Genomic DNA, 18874 nt, shown 5'->3' with positions numbered 1-18874 from the left:
AGTTATTCTTACTCCGTAGGTATTTTGACAAAAATAGTTTACTAAATAAAAGGAGACAAAAAAAATCTAATATCCGGTTGGACATTTTTCTATGAATGTTATTATTATTTATTTAATTTCTATATTTTTTCTATTAACTAGATTTTTAGCCCTGGGCTAGTAGTTTATCTCGGGACCAACGGGTTTACTTACTTTCCGAAGGAAGTCGTCACGTTATAAGTGACTATTACAGTGATGGGAAAAGATCCCAGGTCCTAGGCGTGAGAGGCGCGAGTTCTAGCCACAACACTAGGACCCCACACCCCCCCAACAATATTTTTTGGATTTCCTTCCGGGTCAGATTGTCCGATCACGGACACTTGACGGATGGGCAACTCCTTCCTCTGAAGAGAGTGCCAGCGGGAACAGCAGCTGACGATAGCTCGACTCGGTGAATTATTCCAAAACAACTCAAAAGCCTTCAAAAAGGCTGTTTTTATTTTGGCTGTCCAAGATAAAAGAGAAACTTTTCACTTTGCAACTTAACCGATGTTTATTGCTCGAAGGTTGAATGAAAAACTGATACACTGCGAACAAACTCATTTTCTTATATACTATTCCTCGATTCGCCACCCACCAATCAGCTCATGCCTCGTCGTCATTGGTCGGTGGAACGTAACAAACATGTTGCGACATGTTCATCTCCCTCCACGCTCAGTCCGGGTGATGTTGGTCGTCGCATCTGCTGATGTGGTTAGCCGCCGCTCATCGCTCATCAGCCGCCAGCCAATACATACTTATTGCCATTCGGGTGGGTAGTGCGCATCCAGACCATTACGATACAAATGTGTTAGTGAGAGGTGGGCCAAAAAACCCGTGGCCGACTCGGGGTTAGTAGGGTGGAATTTTGGGATGTTGGATTAAGGGTGAGGATAAATAGGAATAACATAAACATATAACTATACAACGTTCGCACTGTGCGCGGACATTCTCCCCGGGCGAAAAGAATCTACGCATTCAATTGGAGATCTTGTTCAATGGGTAGAGGGGCGAGTTTAGAAATTGGACGACGGAGAACACCGTTAACCGTTTGGACATCTGCAACCCTAACAACGGAGTCAGACCCTGGAAACACGTTAACAATCCGAGCTAACTTCCACGATTGCGGCGGAATGTTGTCTTCCTTCAACAAAACAACCATCCCTGGAGAAACGTTTTTACATCCTTTCGTCCATTTTTGCCGCGTTTGAAGAGTGTTCAAATATTCCCGAGACCAACGTTTCCAAAAATGATCGCGAATTTGCTGAACGAGCTGCCAACGACTCAATCTGTTGATTTTAGTATCTTCCAAAGTCGGTTCTGGGATAGCCGTTAACTCACGACCGATAAGAAAATGCCCCGGAGTGATTGCTTCAGGCTCGCTAGGATCGGATGAGGAGGAAAACAGAGGCCTCGAGTTGAGGATTGCTTCGATCTGAGTTAGAACGGTGTAATATTCTTCGAAAGTCAAAGAAGCGTCACGGAGTACCTTCTTAAGATGCGTTTTGGTGCTCTTCACACCCGCCTCCCACAGACCTCCGAAGTTCGGAGCACGCGGAGGGATAAAGCTCCATTTGATTTCACGGGCATGGCAAAATTCGTTCAGCTTTCCTTGCAATTGATCACTTTTGAACAATTGGTACAAACTGTGTAACTCGGACTTGGCGCCAACGAAATTTGACCCATTGTCCGAAAACAACTCTTCGACGAGACCGCGCCTAGCGACAAATCGATGAAGCGCTGCTACGAAAGCCGCGGCAGATAAATCCGAAACCAATTCGAGGTGAATTGCCTTTGTTGACATACAAACAAAAAGGCAAATGTAAGCCTTAACCAGAGTGGACTTTCTACCCCCTTGACGAATGAAGACCGGGCCTGCAAAGTCAACGCCGGACTTGGAGAACGGCGGAGATGGAACAACACGAACTTCTGGCAGATCGCCCATCGAAGGCTGCAGCAATTGCGGACTATGACGGAAACATGTTACACAACTACGGATGATCTTTCGAACTACAGATCGGGCGTTCAACAACCAAAACCTTTGACGTATAAACGCGATGAGACCAGACGGACCAATGTGCAACATTTCTCTATGCAATGTTCTGATCAACGATTTGACAATCGGATTTTTATCCGGTAACAACATCTGGTGCTTTGCACCGAACGGCAGAGTGGCATTACGTAATCTTCCACCAACTCGCAAAATATCGTCCTTTAACATTACACCCAGACTACCAAGACGACGCAATGGTTCATTCGACATTAGACGACAGATTTCATCAGAAAACTCGCTTTTTTGGACATACTTCACTATCACATTCATCGATTCACGTATTTCCTGTATCGTCAGATATCGAGAAGTGATCCGCTGAGATTTGACGGATCTTGCATTTCTTACAAACCTCCGTACATATCCTATTACACGCTGCAGTTTCCGAAAGGACTCGAAAGCGGTCATAACTGGCAGACTTTCCGGCACAGACATTGCATAAGTGTTGGCAACTGGATTCCATTCAGGAAGTTGGTCATCGGAAATAAGCTCTGGCTCATCGATTCGATATGTAGAATTACGCAAAAACTGTGGTCCATACCACCAGAGGTCATTTGAAACCAGCAACTGAGGAGGTTGACCACGACTAACGATATCAGCTGGGTTTTCAGCAGATTTGACGTAATTCCAATCGGCATCAGACGAACCTTCAACGATTTCTGATACTCGATTGCGAACGAAGAGATTCAGTTGCGGTAGTGGTTTCTTTAACCATGCCAGGACAACTTGACTGTCCGACCAAAAATGAATGGACTGAAACTCCAACTTTACAGCCGGAAGGAGCTTCAAAAACAAACGAACGAGTAGCAAGGCTGCACAAAGTTCAGATCGAGGAATTGTCAATCCCTTGATGGGAACAACCCTTGACTTACTGCAAATGAGCGACAGTTTTACTCCATCTTGAGTAACAACTCGAATGTACAGACACGCTCCATATGCTACACTGGACGCATCTGCAAATCCATGAATCTCATAACGAGTGGAATTCACTGCACCAAAATATCGAGGAATTTTGATTTCATGTATATGACTCAACGTGTCCCGAAACATAATCCAAGCTTGCAATAGTTTACCGTCCAGAACGTCATCCCACTTTAATTTGCTCATCCAAATTTGCTGCATGATGATTTTCGCAAATACGACAACAGGTGAAATTAGTCCCAGAGGATCAAAACTTTTCGCTATCTGCGACAAAACGTTACGTTTGGTAGGTGGAGAACTGTTGAGGCTTGGGAGATCCAAATGAAAGCGATAAACATCCTCTGCTGGATCCCAAAGTAGGCCAAGCGTTTTGATAGCTTGGTTTATATCAGAATCTTCGAATGACAGAAACTTCTCCCTGTCTTTCTCCGGAACCGTATCCAAAATGGTTGGTTCATTCGAACACCATTTGTGGATGGGAAAACCTCCACAGCTAAGGAGTTCAGTGAGTTCAACACGACGTTGAATTGCCTCCTCTACGGTCTCAGCACCCGTCAGGACATCATCAACATAAAAATCTTCGAGCACAATCTGAGCCGCATACGGGTAACGAGTACATTCATCGAAGGCAAGCTGTTGAAGAGCTCTCGTAGCTAAGAATGGAGCAGCAGATGTACCGTACGTCACCGTCGTTAATTCAAGGACTTGCAACGAATCGGTAGGATTCTCTCTCCAGAAAATTCGAAGTAGTGGTGTGTGAGCACGGTCTACTTGAATTTGCCTGTACATCTTACTAATGTCGGCAGAGAACACATAACGATGTGAGCGAAAGCGAAGATTTATCGAGAAGAGATCATTCTGTATTACTGGGCCGATCATGAGCGAGTCGTTTAGGGAAGGGCCCTTTGTCTTCGATGAAGCGTCAAAAACAACTCTCAACTTCGTTGAAGAGCTGCTTGGCTTCAACACCGCATGGTGTGGAAGATAATACCTCAAAAGGTTGGGAGGATCCTGAGATTCATCAATGAGTTCACAATGGTGGAGATCTTTGTATTCATTAATAAAATCAACATAAAGTCTTTTCAGATTAGAATCCTTCTGGAACCGCTGTTCCAACATGAAAAAACGACGCAAGGCAACAGAACGATTACTTTCCATCTGGTGAACGGATTCTTTCAACGGTAATTGAACGACATAGCGACCATTTGGATCACGACGCGTAGTGGAGCAGAAAATTTCTTCACATAATTGCTCTTCACTGGTCAGAAGGTTACAAGAATCCACTGATTCAACCGACCAAAACTTTTCTATAGTATCATCAAGATTCTGCAGAGTTACGGTGTAACAATGCTGTTCAACACGAGATGTATCAACATCTTCAAAGGAACCGGCGACAACCCATCCCAAACGAGTCTCTTGTAGAATGGGAAGATTATCAGCTATCTTGTACTGTCCCGGCATCATAAGCGAGAAAAACAATTGTACCCCAATCAACAAATCGACTTCACCTGGTATGTGAAAATCCGGATCTGCAAGAGGCAGGCCAGGAGGTAGATTCCATTGCTCAATATCGATAGGCACGGACGGCATTAAACCTGCAACTCTACCAGCAACTAGACACTGCAATTGACCTTGGAAATCAGAGTAACATGAACGCAATTCCAGCGTGACCATTTCGGAGATGGAGGACTGCTGACCATTGGCACCGACAACATCAACCTTGGTGGAAAAACACGGCAGATTCAACGATTTAACCAAACCTTTCGACACAAGATGAGCTTGAGAACCACAATCCAAAAATGCACGACAAGTTTTCAGATTCCCATTCGCATCTTTCACATGAACCTTTGCTGTCATTAACAAGCTAGTACATACACGAGGAACTTGCTTCATAGAACATGAAACTGTTGGAGTAGATTGAGGTTCAACGGAATTACATTTGTTTTTAGCGATTGGCACAACTGATTTCGAGGTAGACGACGAGTCAGACTGAGAGGACTGCGAAACCAATTTCGAAGCTGACTGCGAATCAAACTGAGAGGACTGCGACACCTTTTTGTCAGGATGAAGAAGAGTGTGATGCTTTGCCTGACACTTCGAACAAGTATACGACGAAGAACACGCACTACTCACATGACCCACCCTAAGGCAATTAAAGCAAGCTCTGATACTTCTTACCTTGGCTTGGCGTTGAGCAACTGTCATCTCTCGGAAGGCTTCACACTTGTACCCCGGATGGTTTCCGGATTCACACAGCTCACACGTTCGTTCCTTGGTAGTAACAGCACAAGACTTCGATGTCGTGTTCCTCTGTTGATGTCCAGGATACTTCACCGGAACTGATGACTTGGATGTGGCGGCCGGCTTGGCCAACGATCCTTCCCAGCGCTCCAGCACAGCACAACGGTTGCTCAGGAAATCGATTGTATCTTTATAATTTGGCAGCTGCTTGTGGGGTATGGAAGCTTCCCATTGAAGCCTCGTGTCCTTGTCTAATGCCGCTGCCAGAAGATTGACCACGAAGCGTTCGGAGAATCCGGTCATCTCTTCGTCGAGTAGACTCAATCCATCAACGTGCTGAGTGACCTTGTCGATGAGCGCTCTCAAGTCCTTCGCGTTCTCCCGATGTAACTTCGGCAGTTCCAGCAGGCCATTGATGTGGATGTCCACTATGACACGCTTGTCCTCATATCGGTCCTCCAAGATTTTCCACGCATGGGCATAATTGTTCTGGCTTAGCGTGCGCGAATCAATTATCCCGGCAGCAGTGCCGACCAGAGCTCTGTCCAAATGATAGAGCTTAATGGCGTCCGAATCGGCTGATGTTCGCATGACATCCAGGAACATGGCCTTAAAGCGTGGCCAGTTCTCTGGCTTCCCGTCGAAGGAAGGAATCGGTGCCTTCAACGGCTGCTGCTGTACAATTATGCGTGGAGGTTCCTGTGCCTGGTGTGTATTCCCTTGTGCATAATTTGGAGTGGCAGTAATTGACTGCATAATTGCCTCAACCAACGCACACGTTTCAGTGTGTTGCGTTTCGAACAAATCGTACGCTTCGATCTGCTCGTCCATCCGTTCGTCGGAAATGAGACCAATAATTTGCTCATGATACTGGCGATACTCTTCGTAGAATCGATCCAGTTTCTTGGAATACACAGCCAGCATAGCCATATTCGGAGGATCGGATCCAGCTCCAGCCATTCCATCCAACGCCTTACGAATCTTCGTAACCTGCGCCTTCGCCTGTCCACGATGAAACACCAGAGTCGAAATGTCCTGCATCGTGCCTTGCTTATCACTTTTCGACGGTGTGCGATCCAATGGCATTTCGATGCACTCGCGCGCGAACTGATACGGGTTGAAAGTATCGGACATACACTGTACCACACGCGCGCGATTTACTTGCGGGTTAAAACTTTTCGGACAACTGGTTCACTTTCACTTTTCACACAGGTACTGTGATGCGCTCCCTCGCACCACGCAACAGAACGTGTTCGGACACGTCCAGGAAATATCACTAGGCGATCACGCCGGGATCACTCGCGCGCGGTTTACTTGCGGGTTAAAATATCGGACAAGCACTGTGACACACTCGCGCGCGACTTACTTTCGTTCACTTCGTTCGATTCACTCTCGGACAACCAAGGAATATTTTTTCCAATGACTCCGTCGGCTATCGTCACAGCAACAATTTTGTCGCAATCGTCAGATTGGCGACAGAGGTAAGCGGACTGTATCGGTACGGGTGTCTCAATCGTCAGATTGACGACACTCAGATGCGGATCGCTCGGGGATCCGGCTCGAATGGACCAAAAATGTCCGATCACGGACACTTGACGGATGGGCAACTCCTTCCTCTGAAGAGAGTGCCAGCGGGAACAGCAGCTGACGATAGCTCGACTCGGTGAATTATTCCAAAACAACTCAAAAGCCTTCAAAAAGGCTGTTTTTATTTTGGCTGTCCAAGATAAAAGAGAAACTTTTCACTTGGCAACTTAACCGATGTTTATTGCTCGAAGGTTGAATGAAAAACTGATACACTGCGAACAAACTCATTTTCTTATATACTATTCCTCGATTCGCCACCCACCAATCAGCTCATGCCTCGTCGTCATTGGTCAGTGGAACGTAACAAACATGTTGCGACATGTTCATCTCCCTCCACGCTCAGTCCGGGTGATGTTGGTCGTCGCATCTGCTGATGTGGTTAGCCGCCGCTCATCGCTCATCAGCCGCCAGCCAATACATACTTATTGCCATTCGGGTGGGTAGTGCGCATCCAGACCATTACGATACAAATGTGTTAGTGAGAGGTGGGCCAAAAAACCCGTGGCCGACTCGGGGTTAGTAGGGTGGAATTTTGGGATGTTGGATTAAGGGTGAGGATAAATAGGAATAACATAAACATATAACTATACAACGTTCGCACTGTGCGCGGACACAGATCGGTTAACATAACTGACTGATGACTGACAAAATCGTTCTCTTCTGGACCAACACATGGTGTTTTGGCCCTGAAAAGCTGGATTTTATGTAACTTGTTTTAGGAGAGTCAAGAATTATCTTTCAGTTTTTCCAAGAGAATCAGGAATTCTTAGAAGCTTTAGAAATCACTCCTGACATTATTTTTAATATGATTTCTCCAGAAAGTCTAGGATATTTTTTTAAAGTGCACACTCCCAAAATACGTTTTAGGCCCAATGACGTAAAAGTGTGTGGAATTTTGAATACTTTAGTGTATGATTCGGGAAATATTACATTTTTGTTCAATCTCCAAGAACAGGTTTTTTGTCGTTTCACCACTTCACTTACATAATGTATCATTCAGTCAAAACATGAATTAAGTCCACAGTAATTTTCATTATTTTTAAGAGTGTGACTTTAGAGAGCATTGCGATTAAAAAAGAAACTATGGAGATCTTCCATTATAAAACAGACTTTTGGAGACTTGCTTTAACCCTAAATCATGTACTACTTTGTAACCATTTGAAATGTTCAGATATAGGAGGCCGGAACTTTAAGTATGCGATTCCGGAGAACGAACTCAAATCTTATTTTGTTGTGCATAGTCTTACCATGGGAGGAGAGGTGTTTGAAAATTTAAAAAAATTGTCTTACGTAATAAATGGACGATCCCTAAATTGCATTCACACGACAAAAGATGATCATCGGAAACAAATCTGGTCAGTTCGAAAACATGTGACTATTTCAGGTCCAGTTTCAGTAACCTTGTTTTTGGTTCTAAAAGACCAAGTTTTAACATTATCAATACTCATCAGGCAAATAAAAAAAAAAAATATTCGAGATGAAATCTCAATATTTTGGACGGATAGTTGTCAATTTAGGTCTTTTCAGAATTCTCATTGAAATCCTCTGAAAATTCTTATCAGAATCCTTTTAGAACTGTCATCAGAACCTCTCAGTATTCTCATAAGTATCCCGCAGAATTCTCATCATAATACTCTGAGGATTCTCATCAGAAACCTTGCAGATTCCTCATCAACATCTACCCAGTATTCTCATCAGAATTATTTCAAATTTCACCAGGATTTTCAGCAAGTATTCCTGGATTTTCACTAAAACCTTCCAGAATTCTCATCAAAAATCTCATCAGAAACCAGGATTGTCATCATAATCCTTTCAAGATTCTAACCGGGATTCTTCCAATAATCTCATCGGGATTCTTCCAGAATTCTAATCAGAATACTTCCAGGATTCTTGCATGATGTAAATACCCATCACTAATGAAAAAACTTGATGTTTTGGAACAAAAAACGGGGTAGGACCTAAAATGGTCACATGTATTAACTCTCAAACCCCAACGCGTTGCAACGTCTGACATTTCATTAAAAATTAACTTTAAAAAATCAAAACTTAGCCAATTGTTGATCGATTTTGGATCTTTTGGTCTCCAACAAACCGCATACTCCTCAAGATTTATTGTGTTCCAGTAGAAATAGAAATGGGATGAGTAAAAAGTTGCCAGAAGGTCGAACGACATTGGTTTTCATTGATTCTGGCCATTTCGGATACCCGGTCACCTGGCACTGGTTTCTGAATGTACCCAAAGAGGACATTTTCTGAAACATAAAGAATACTACCGTGCGACGGCTCAAAGTTCACGATGTTTTATCCGGAACATCATAGATAATGCCAAAGATCAATATGAGGTTCTGACCACATTCGGTTACTCCGGAATCGGTTCAGGCAGGATCTCAGTGGGACACTATTGTAACCTACTCACTCATATCGTGCGACGGCTCAAATCTTATGATTTTTCATCCGAAACATCATAGCTATAACGCAATGGACTAATATTAGGATCTGGCCACATCCGGGCACCCCGGAATCGGTTCAGGCAGGATCTCAGTGGGACACTATTGTATTCCTACACACTCATATCGAACGACGGGTCAAAATTCATGATTTTTCAACCGGAATATCATAGATATAATGCCAAGGACCAATATTAGGTTTTGGCCAATGCTTATTCACTCATATCGTGCGACGGCTCAAAAAATTATGAATTTTATTCCTGAACATCTTAGCTATATATGTCGGCTATATATATGCCGTGGACCAATATGAGATTCTGGTCACACCTGGATACCCCGAATTGTTTATCCAACAACATCACTCCATAAAACAATATAAAGGTTCTATCCAGATACTTGAAATGGATATTTTTAAAATCTTAGCGAGATGCTGAGGCTGGACGCAGAAGAACCTCTTCGTGGAGATATAGCCTGGAGGCTGAGCTGTAGTCTGGCGGAAGAGGTAACATGGACGAGGATCTGCCAGCCTTGGTGGGAAATATGGCTATTTTTTTCTGAATTGGTTTGACCAGAATTTTCAATTAACGCGGCATTCATGGTGTGTAAGAAACCGTTATTAACGATTCCATCAATTTGAACATTCGATATCATCCATCATTTTGAAAAATATGTTTCATTATATTTCCTGCCAGTGTATTTATTATTTTTATTATCAATTTGAAAACCAACTAAATAATCATTAGGTTGGAATAAGCATTATAAAGTAATGATATCCAAAGATCTTTTAAATGTGAACATGACCAGCGAGGATGACAGAAATCGATTCGTGACGCCATTTTGGAATCCAAAATGGCAACATGGGGTTTATGAAAATCGCTTCAAATCCATGCACTACTATTCTACGCAAATTTGTGCCGCGGTCCATGAGGTTTACATAGAACATGGGACAAGTACGCGTAGAAGGGCAGCGCACGGTTTTGATGAACATTGGGAAAAAAGTTAAAACAAGAAAGCTTCCTTATTAAGCATAGATGACCGTACAATTCATAGTTGCTACTCCGTGATTGATGAATGGGGCTTGGGACTAGCTTAGGGGCTGTCCATTAATTATGTAAGGGTTTATGGGGGGAGGGGGGGTTTGGAATTTCTTACGCGCCATACAATTTATTTTTATTATAAAAAAATCTTACCATGGGGGGAGGGGGGGTTGAAAAACCCTGAAAATTGTCGTACGTAATTAATGGATCGCCCCTTACCATTCTTCAATGCGCACAAATCGAGAGCTCAAATTTAAAATGTCAATAACGGCGCCGGCCACGTCCTTACGGTCATCGGGGAAGGGAAGGAATGTTATTGTGACTATCGTTGTTACTAGAGACCGAGATCACCTCTGCATCTCCACAGTTGTCATGGAAAGGATATTGCGTTAGTGGGATAAGGTAAAGATCTGGGATTCACCAATGTTTGGTTATGCGATCCATGATATAATCACGCCTAACCGGATTCGCGAAATAATTCGGTAATCGCATTGTACGCCGAACAAGTGTTCGTCACTCGCCCACGCAAGAGCAAGCGACGCGATCATAGATCAAACACTACTAGCGATCCGCGGCGCTTTTTCGTTTCTCTGAGCGAACGACGCGCAACATGTTTGATCCTGCCCTCATCGCCCGCCCCGCAGGAGCAAGCATCAAGGTCGAAGGATCAAACGCTACTAATGAACCGATCACTTTTTCACTGCTTCACTACCGACGCGCGACATTTTTGATCCTGCCCTCATCGCCCGCCTCAGCAGGAGCAAGCGTCAAGATCGAAGGATCAAACACTACTCTTAAAACAAGAAAGCTTCCTTATTTGAGAAATACCTTTTTTTCTGACTCCGATTTTATTCGGGTTTTTAACACATTTTTTTTTTGCGATCCCAACAGCTTGGCACAGATGTTCAGATACAAATTGGCCACTTTATCGTAAGTTTGAGGCGTCCCGGGACCCGAAACTGATCATTCGTAGGATTAATCAAATGCAAAACACATAGTTATCAAATTCAATCGTTTCTCAAAATATTTACACTGATGCAATTTTCTTAAAATTCCGTCATGTAGTGGGCACATTATAGCCGATTCCGGAAATTATCTGTGCCTTGTAATTTGTCTACCTCTAGGGGCACAAACGCACAGTACCCTTCTCACCCGACCTGACCCAATGATCTACCGGATTAACTCCGGCCACATGAATATTTCCGCGTTCCTCTGTCCACTTCTAGAAGAGTTCTGTTTGATCTTCCGACCTTGACGCTTGCTCCTGCGGGAGCGGGTGACGAGGGCAGGATCAAACATATCGCGCGTCGGTCGAGTGAAGTGAAAAAGTTCCGCGATCGGTTAGTTCTGTTTGATCTTCGACCTTGACGATTGCTCCTTGGCAGTGCGTCAAGAAAGCCCGAGCAGTCGTCAGTTGTTTTCCCTCTCGGGTCGTACGCCTATTTTCTCTGAGTGCTTTTATATAGCCGAGCAAACGAGTTAAGCTGAATGTGGATTGTTGCTGCTCAGTCAAGAATGACGGATCAATTGGTGAGCTCGTTCCATGCTACTATTTCTAATCTATATATATGTATGACTGCACATTTAATCGATACAACGGCATTATTTTTCAACAAACTATGAATGGTTCGTCACTGTGAGTGTCGACAAAAACTCTAATTCATGAATTATTTATGTTTAACATTTTTTTGTTTTCAAAACATCCCTTTCTTTTTATCTTTATTTTTGTAATTATAAAAAAAAACTTTGATTGGTTCGACACTACAAGTGTAGAATTGCGAAAGGTTCACTTTATTCAACAAACTTTGAATGGTTCGTCACCTCAAGTGTCGGCATAATTTTCCTCTAAGGTACCCCGGGGCAAGTGAGAATCCGGGGTAAGTGGGGCGTTTCGTCATAACTCAACTAGGAAAAGTTTTTCATGGGGGTATTCTTCTAGAAAGTTGAAGATACAATGACAAGGAATGTATTTAGTACTAAACATATTGTTATTTTTATTACCATGTGGTTCATGTAACAGTTGTCAGTTCAGCGCCATTTTCAACTTGCATGACAAATTGTGACACGTTTCACATCTTGCATTGACTCGCAAAAAATAAATGTGTTTTAAATCGAATTTCCTTCAGTAAGCTATAATTTTTAGTATTATTACAAGCTGCTAACGATAAACCAGTGTTTTGTTTTCATTTCATATGAAATTTTCGATGGTCTATCTTACCCCAAAATATATTTGTACCTGGGGTAAGTGGGACCTATCAAAACAAAAACCAGAATCAAAACTTTTCGTACACGTTTCATACATTTTGCTAGAGAGCAGCACTAAAACATTCAAACAAATGATTTTTATCAAAAAAGATCAACCTCAAATTAGGTAATTGCATAAAAGGGAGAAGAAAAGTGTTATTATTCTTTATTTTTTAATTATTTTTTTATTTTTGAAATACGACTTTAAAATTGAACAAGCACACAGCTGAAATTTGAAATGCATCATGAGAACGATTACTTTTCTATGTTATTTGAACTTTATTTGTTATTTCTACCAAATTAAGTAGTGATGGAAAACAATTCCATCCCATAAAATGGTTTTCTGCCATGCATATAAATAATAACAAATATATTTAAAATTTCGTCAATTATTGAATGTTTATGTGCTAAATTTTAATTAAAAACTAATAAATGATATATTTTGAACATGTTTAATTCCTCTTTACGCTTTTATTGAGGAATTTTCAGTTAATATTAAATGTGAGGTGACATACTATTAAATAAAGGGTTCCTTCTTAAAATGTAACGTATTTTATAGTTGACCCCTTATGTACATCAAATATCTTAAAATCAAAAATTTATGATTTATCAATCCTATTATTGTAATGGTTGACTTACTGATGTGGATTGACTCATGAAACTGGATGTGTCCCACTCGCCCCGCTTAACGAGGTAACTGCGTCCATTGGCTCATTCTAAAACTTTCTTCCAAGGTTTTCACAATTTCGAAATTATTCGATTAGTTTCATGCACACACCAGCAAATATGTTACCAAAACGTGATTGTGTTGTTGGATTTGGAAAATATTGACATTTGAAAATTTTATTGAACAATTTGTTTGAACTATCGTTTTTTTCGTTCCCACTTGCCCCGCGGTACCTTACATAGAAATTGTTAATATCAAATGAAAATATTATATTTTCATAAAAGCATATTTATATTTGACAAATAACTATTTATCGTGGTCTAATCACTTATCAAAGTGAATCCTTTGACCCAACGATCCTCCCCATTAACAAACATCCTTCCCAGTAACCATTGTGGAGATGCAGAGGCAAACACGGTCTCCAAATAGCAAAGGTTACACACTAACATTCCTTCCCCCAATCCCACCTGACTGCAAGGACGTGGCCGGCGCCGTGATTGACCCTGTATAAATAGAGGCACTGAATTATGCACACTGAAGAAGATTATGGCCAATCCCAGCCGAACTTCTAGTTGATTCTTTGTGCATTTTCACTGACTTCGGTCAATCACGGAATAGCAACCATTGATATGTGTAGTCAGTCTAAGCTAAGCTAAGCTAAGTTCCTCTGTCCACATCTAGAAACTAGATATGTGTGCCAGTATACTGACAAAAAATCATTTGAATCCATTAAGAATTCGCTGAGCGGTAAGGATTTTTAAAATTGTTGCTTTTACTCAGGCCTATACGGGTTAACTGAGAGCTTTCTTTGCCAATTGACCATTATTGCATGTGTATATCGTTGGGCAAGTACTGAGTCGAGAAACTTCCCAACCTGAAAAGATCCTCGACTGATGGCACTCAAATCCACGATCCCCAGCTTGATCTTGTTGAATAGCTTCGCGTTCACCGCTACAGCTATCTATGCCCGGGTTTGTAAAATGTGAAACCTAACCATCTTTACGGATTTGGTACAAACGCTAGTATGTTATTTTTTTCTTTTTCAGCATTCATTCTTAAGGAAAAATGCGTCATGATAAACTTTTTCAACAGTTCTTGGAGTTCTAACTGGAACTAACAGTCAAACATCTGCCAAAGATTTTATCGGAAATCATTCGAAGGTTTTAATCAGGCTTTCCATTAAAAATCAGTTTTCCAATTGCCAGATGCCCAAGGATGAGAGAACGAATGACAAAATAATCCTGCGGCTTGCTGTTATTGTGTTTTTTTTTTTTTTATCAAATATGGACAAATTTCGAGGATCTCTCCAAAAAAACCTATTTTTTTTTTTGCTACGCTTTTCGCCAACCTCTACGAATTTCTTAAGAATTTGAAGCAAAATCAGCCAAGGATTTTTTTTTGCGGATCCGCAAGCAACCTTATTAGCAATCTACTAATGGCCATTGATCGATCAGAAAAAAACTTGAAGATTCCAGAAAAGATCTCATTAAACAATATCATGAAAAAAGGAAATCTAGCCAGCAATTTGCCAAGAACCTTGCCAGAAACCCCTCTAGAAATGTTTCGATTGTATTAATCGTCAACTAACTTGATACCAACTCACCAAAATGATGCGACATACGAATGACAGACAGTCGTGCACCTCCTGGAAAACAATTCTAGTTTAGCCCATGGTGCTTGAACTTCAAACAAAACGGTAGTCTTATGTTTGAAACACACAATTTTCTGAGATGTTCTCTAAATTCCAGGGTCATTTTCCGTATTTTTCCGGTCAATGGAGCTTGTGATGAATCTGACAAAAATAGGATCACAAGCCAAACATCTGTTAAAATGTAATCATTCAGGAATTCATTGAAGAATAAACATTCCTTCGCAGTTTATTCTAGGAACTACTCCAGGTATCATATTGAAAAAGATCTTTTAACGATTTCTGAAAAAAAAACCTCCAGGCATATCTGGGATTCCATAGGAGATTATCGCCAAGAATTTTATCTAGAAATTCACCCCTTGAAAAGAACCTCGAAAATTCATATTTCTTATACCATCAAACGGGGCTTCTTTTGACATTATTTCCACATTTTTCATTTTGAGGGTTTGTAGCTCTAAGAATTATGGATGGATTTCGATCATTCTTTCATATACCTTTGTGTGACTTCTGAAATTCAACAACTTTGTAGAATAGACCAACTTTCCACGGCTAACCGTTTTCGAATTAAATTAAAAAGTCTCTCGGTTACTTACTTTTGTCTTTGAACAACCCTCTGAAACTCTGGGTTTTTTTTTTTTTTTTTTTTTTTTTGTTTTTTACAAGGGGGAAATCTGCAAACAGATCCCCTGAGAAGATAACTCAGGGAATGCGGGGATGACGCACCAACGACGACCCGCTAAAACCAGCCTATGCACTGTGCATGAGCAATTCATTTAGAATTGCTCAAGTGGTGAACAGTGCATCGACATGACCCTTGGACTCAGACCCTCATCTCCCCGGAACCACCTTACGGTATTTCTTCGGGAAGGGACCAGTGCATATAGCACAACACGTGTAGCAGAAGTAGCCTAGGCAAACTGCTTCTCCTAGCCGACTTAAACAATGTTACAAGGGATCAGCCTCGGCAGGGCTAATCCTCTGCAGCCAACTCTTGGTCGGCGCGCCATAGACGCTGCAATTCTAACATAATGTGAGTGACAGCCGTAGTTACTGCATTCCAGCACTCGGCATCCGCACACATTCTCTCTATAATATTGTCGGGGGACGTGTCCCCTCCGCATGTAGTGAGCATGCGACCTCTCACAACAATGAAACGGGGGCAATCGAACACGACATGCTCCGCTGTTTCCTCTACACCAGCACAATTGGGGCACGCAGGAGATTCTGAGTGCCCGAACCTATGCAGGTACTGTCTATAGCAACCATGTCCTGACAGAAACTGCGTCAGGTGGAAGTTCACTTCCCCATGGCTTCTACCATACCAATCTGACACATTTGGTATTAGTCGATGGGTCCATCTACCCTTAGTGGAGTTATCCCATTCCTGCTGCCAGCTTCTGAGCGTTTCCTCTTTACACGTGTCGCGGACTCCTCTGGTACCCCTTTGGTTGAAGCATTGAACATCTTCCTTGATGATGAGCCCGATGGGCGTCATCCCGGCTATGATGCACACGGCCTCTTTAGATACCGTCCGGTGTGCACTTGCTACTCTTAAGCACATTATCCTGTACGTGCTTTCCAACCGCTTTAGGTTTCTGTTCGTTCTAAGCGCTTTTGACCAGATTGGTCCTCCATACCTTAGTATGGATAGCGCCACGCTTGCCAGCAGCTTGCGTTTGCTGGCAATTACAGCAGAGCTGTTAGACATCATCCTCGAAAGCGCCGCTATAGCCGTAGATGCCCTTTTACAGGCATATTCAACGTGGCTAGCGAAGCTCAGCTTGTCATCGATCATTACCCCAAGATGCCTAAGGGATCGCTTGGACTCTATGGTGCAATCACCTACCGAGATAAGCGCCCGTTGCTCGGACTTGCGTTTGTTGACCACCACCACCTCAGTCTTGTGACGGGCCAGTCCTAGTTTCCTAGACTTCATCCATTCCTCAACCAGGGAAATAGAGTGCGCTGCTGTCAACTCTACTTCATCCATCGATTCACCATAGACCACTAGGGTGATATCGTCGGCGAAGCCAACAATCTTAACACCCGTCGGAAGGGGCAGCCTCAGTACGTCATCGTACATCGCATTCCATAACAGCGGGCCCAGGATTGAACCTTGAGGTACTCCCGCGGTAATTCGAACGCTTTTCTGCCCCTCCTCTGTGTCATACAGTAGAATCCTACCATCAAAATAGCTTTCTAGAAGCTTACACAACTGCACCGGTACCTTGAGGCGGTGAAGCGCGTGTGCTATTGCTTCCCAGCTTGCGCTGTTGAACGCATTCTTCACATCCAGAGTGACAACCGCGCAGTAACGGATGCCGCTCCTTTTATGCTCGATTGCCACCTCAGCTGTTTGAACGACCGACTGGATGGCGTCCAGAGTAGATTTACCTTTTCTGAATCCAAACTGGTTGTTGGACAGGCCGTCCGCACTCTCCGTATACGGTACTAGTCTGTTGAGAATCAACCTCTCCAATAACTTGCCCGTCGTATCTAGTAGACAGATAGGTCTATACGCCGACGGGTCACCTGGTGGTTTCCCCGCCTTTGGTAGTAGCACCAATTTCTGTCGCTTCCATACATCCGAGAAGATTCCTTGATCAATGCAGCGTTGCATCGTGGTTCTGAACATGTCCGGATCCGTGTTCACTGCCGCTTTTAAGGCAACATTCGGGATACCATCGGGTCCCGGTGCCTTGTTTGACGCGAATGATTTCACGACTTCTGCCAGCTCTTCGTTCGTCACTCTCGCCACTTCTTCTCCTTCATCTGCCGCATACGGCGCTGGGGGCCATGGGCTTATGGGATGGTGCGGGAAGAGTACATCGATTATCGATCGCAGCAACTCGGGCGATTTCTCTTGGGGCGCTATGGCTCCTTTGGTCTTAGCCATTACCACTCTGTAGGCGTCACCCCATGGACTAGAATTGGCACTCTCGCATAGACTTTCAAAGCATGCCCGTTTTCGACTCTTGATTTCCTTTTTGAGAGCCAACTTTGCCTCTCTGAATGCTGCACCGCGTTCCTCTCTTTGTGCTTCTGTACGTGCGCGTTGCATTCTTCGTCTAGCCCGAAGGCAGATTGCTCGAAGATTTGCAATTGATTCGCACCACCAATACACTGGCGGCCTGTTCTCTCTAGGAGGGGCTTTTCTCGGCATGGAAGCATCACACGCTCGTGATATCATAGCAACTAGCTCTTCACCGTTTAGGTCCAGAGTGTTTCGTTCGCGCCTCAGGGCTTCAGTGAATACTTCGCCGTCGAAGCGCGCTGTTTTCCATCCTCGGGCTTGGGTCGAGTTACATCGCGCTGCCTTCTGCCCGCCTGGTATTATACTATAGCGAATCGATTGATGATCGCTATGAGTATAACCGTCATCAACGCGCCAGTTCATGGTACCTAAAAGGTTAGGACTACAAAACGTCACGTCGATGATCGATTCTGCACCATTTCTGCGGAAGGTACTCACTGTACCCACATTTGCCAGCTCTACATTTAATGCGGCCAGGGATTCCAACAATAGCTGGCCTCTTTGATTGGTGCAGCGGCTACCCCACTCCACTGCCCATGCATTAAAGTCGCCAGCTATCACTACTGGCTGCCGATTAGCTAGTTCGGCCATCATCCTGTCAACCATGTGGGAAAATTCCTCAATCGACCACCTTGGGGGCGCGTAACAACTGCAATAGAACACGCCGTTGATTTTTGCTATCGCAAAACCGTCATTTGAGCTAGAGACTACTTCTTGGATTGGGTATCGTCCTGTCGTCCCTATAGCTGCTAGCTGTTGAGACCTATCCGCCACCCAGTTCCCGTTGTTGGCTGGTATGCGGTATGGGTCCGATAATAACACCACGTCAGTCTTTGTTTCCGAGACTGACTGCCAAAGCAACTGCTGGGCTGCATCACAGTGGTTTAAATTTAACTGTGTTACTTCCGTTTTGGCTGCTTTGATACTCCGCTTGTGCCCGGACATTTGGGTCCGCCCGTTAAGTGTCCGTTGTCTGCTCT

The 18874-nt window shown here is 43.3% G+C and overlaps 1 protein-coding gene across 1 annotated transcript in view; it reads right to left on the bottom strand.

The window, feature by feature from the left end:
- Positions 1 to 18874, bottom strand: part of LOC5572105 (protein timeless homolog) — a 233217-nt gene that overhangs the window by 11381 nt on the left and 202962 nt on the right. The gene's annotated exons all lie outside the window — the stretch shown is intronic.

The sequence above is a fragment of the Aedes aegypti genome, chromosome 1 (assembly GCF_002204515.2).
Source record: "Aedes aegypti strain LVP_AGWG chromosome 1, AaegL5.0 Primary Assembly, whole genome shotgun sequence".
Classification (NCBI taxonomy): Eukaryota; Metazoa; Arthropoda; class Insecta; order Diptera; family Culicidae; genus Aedes; species Aedes aegypti.
Note: the sequence above shows the minus strand (reverse complement) of the source record. Positions and strands in the feature narration are given on the sequence as shown.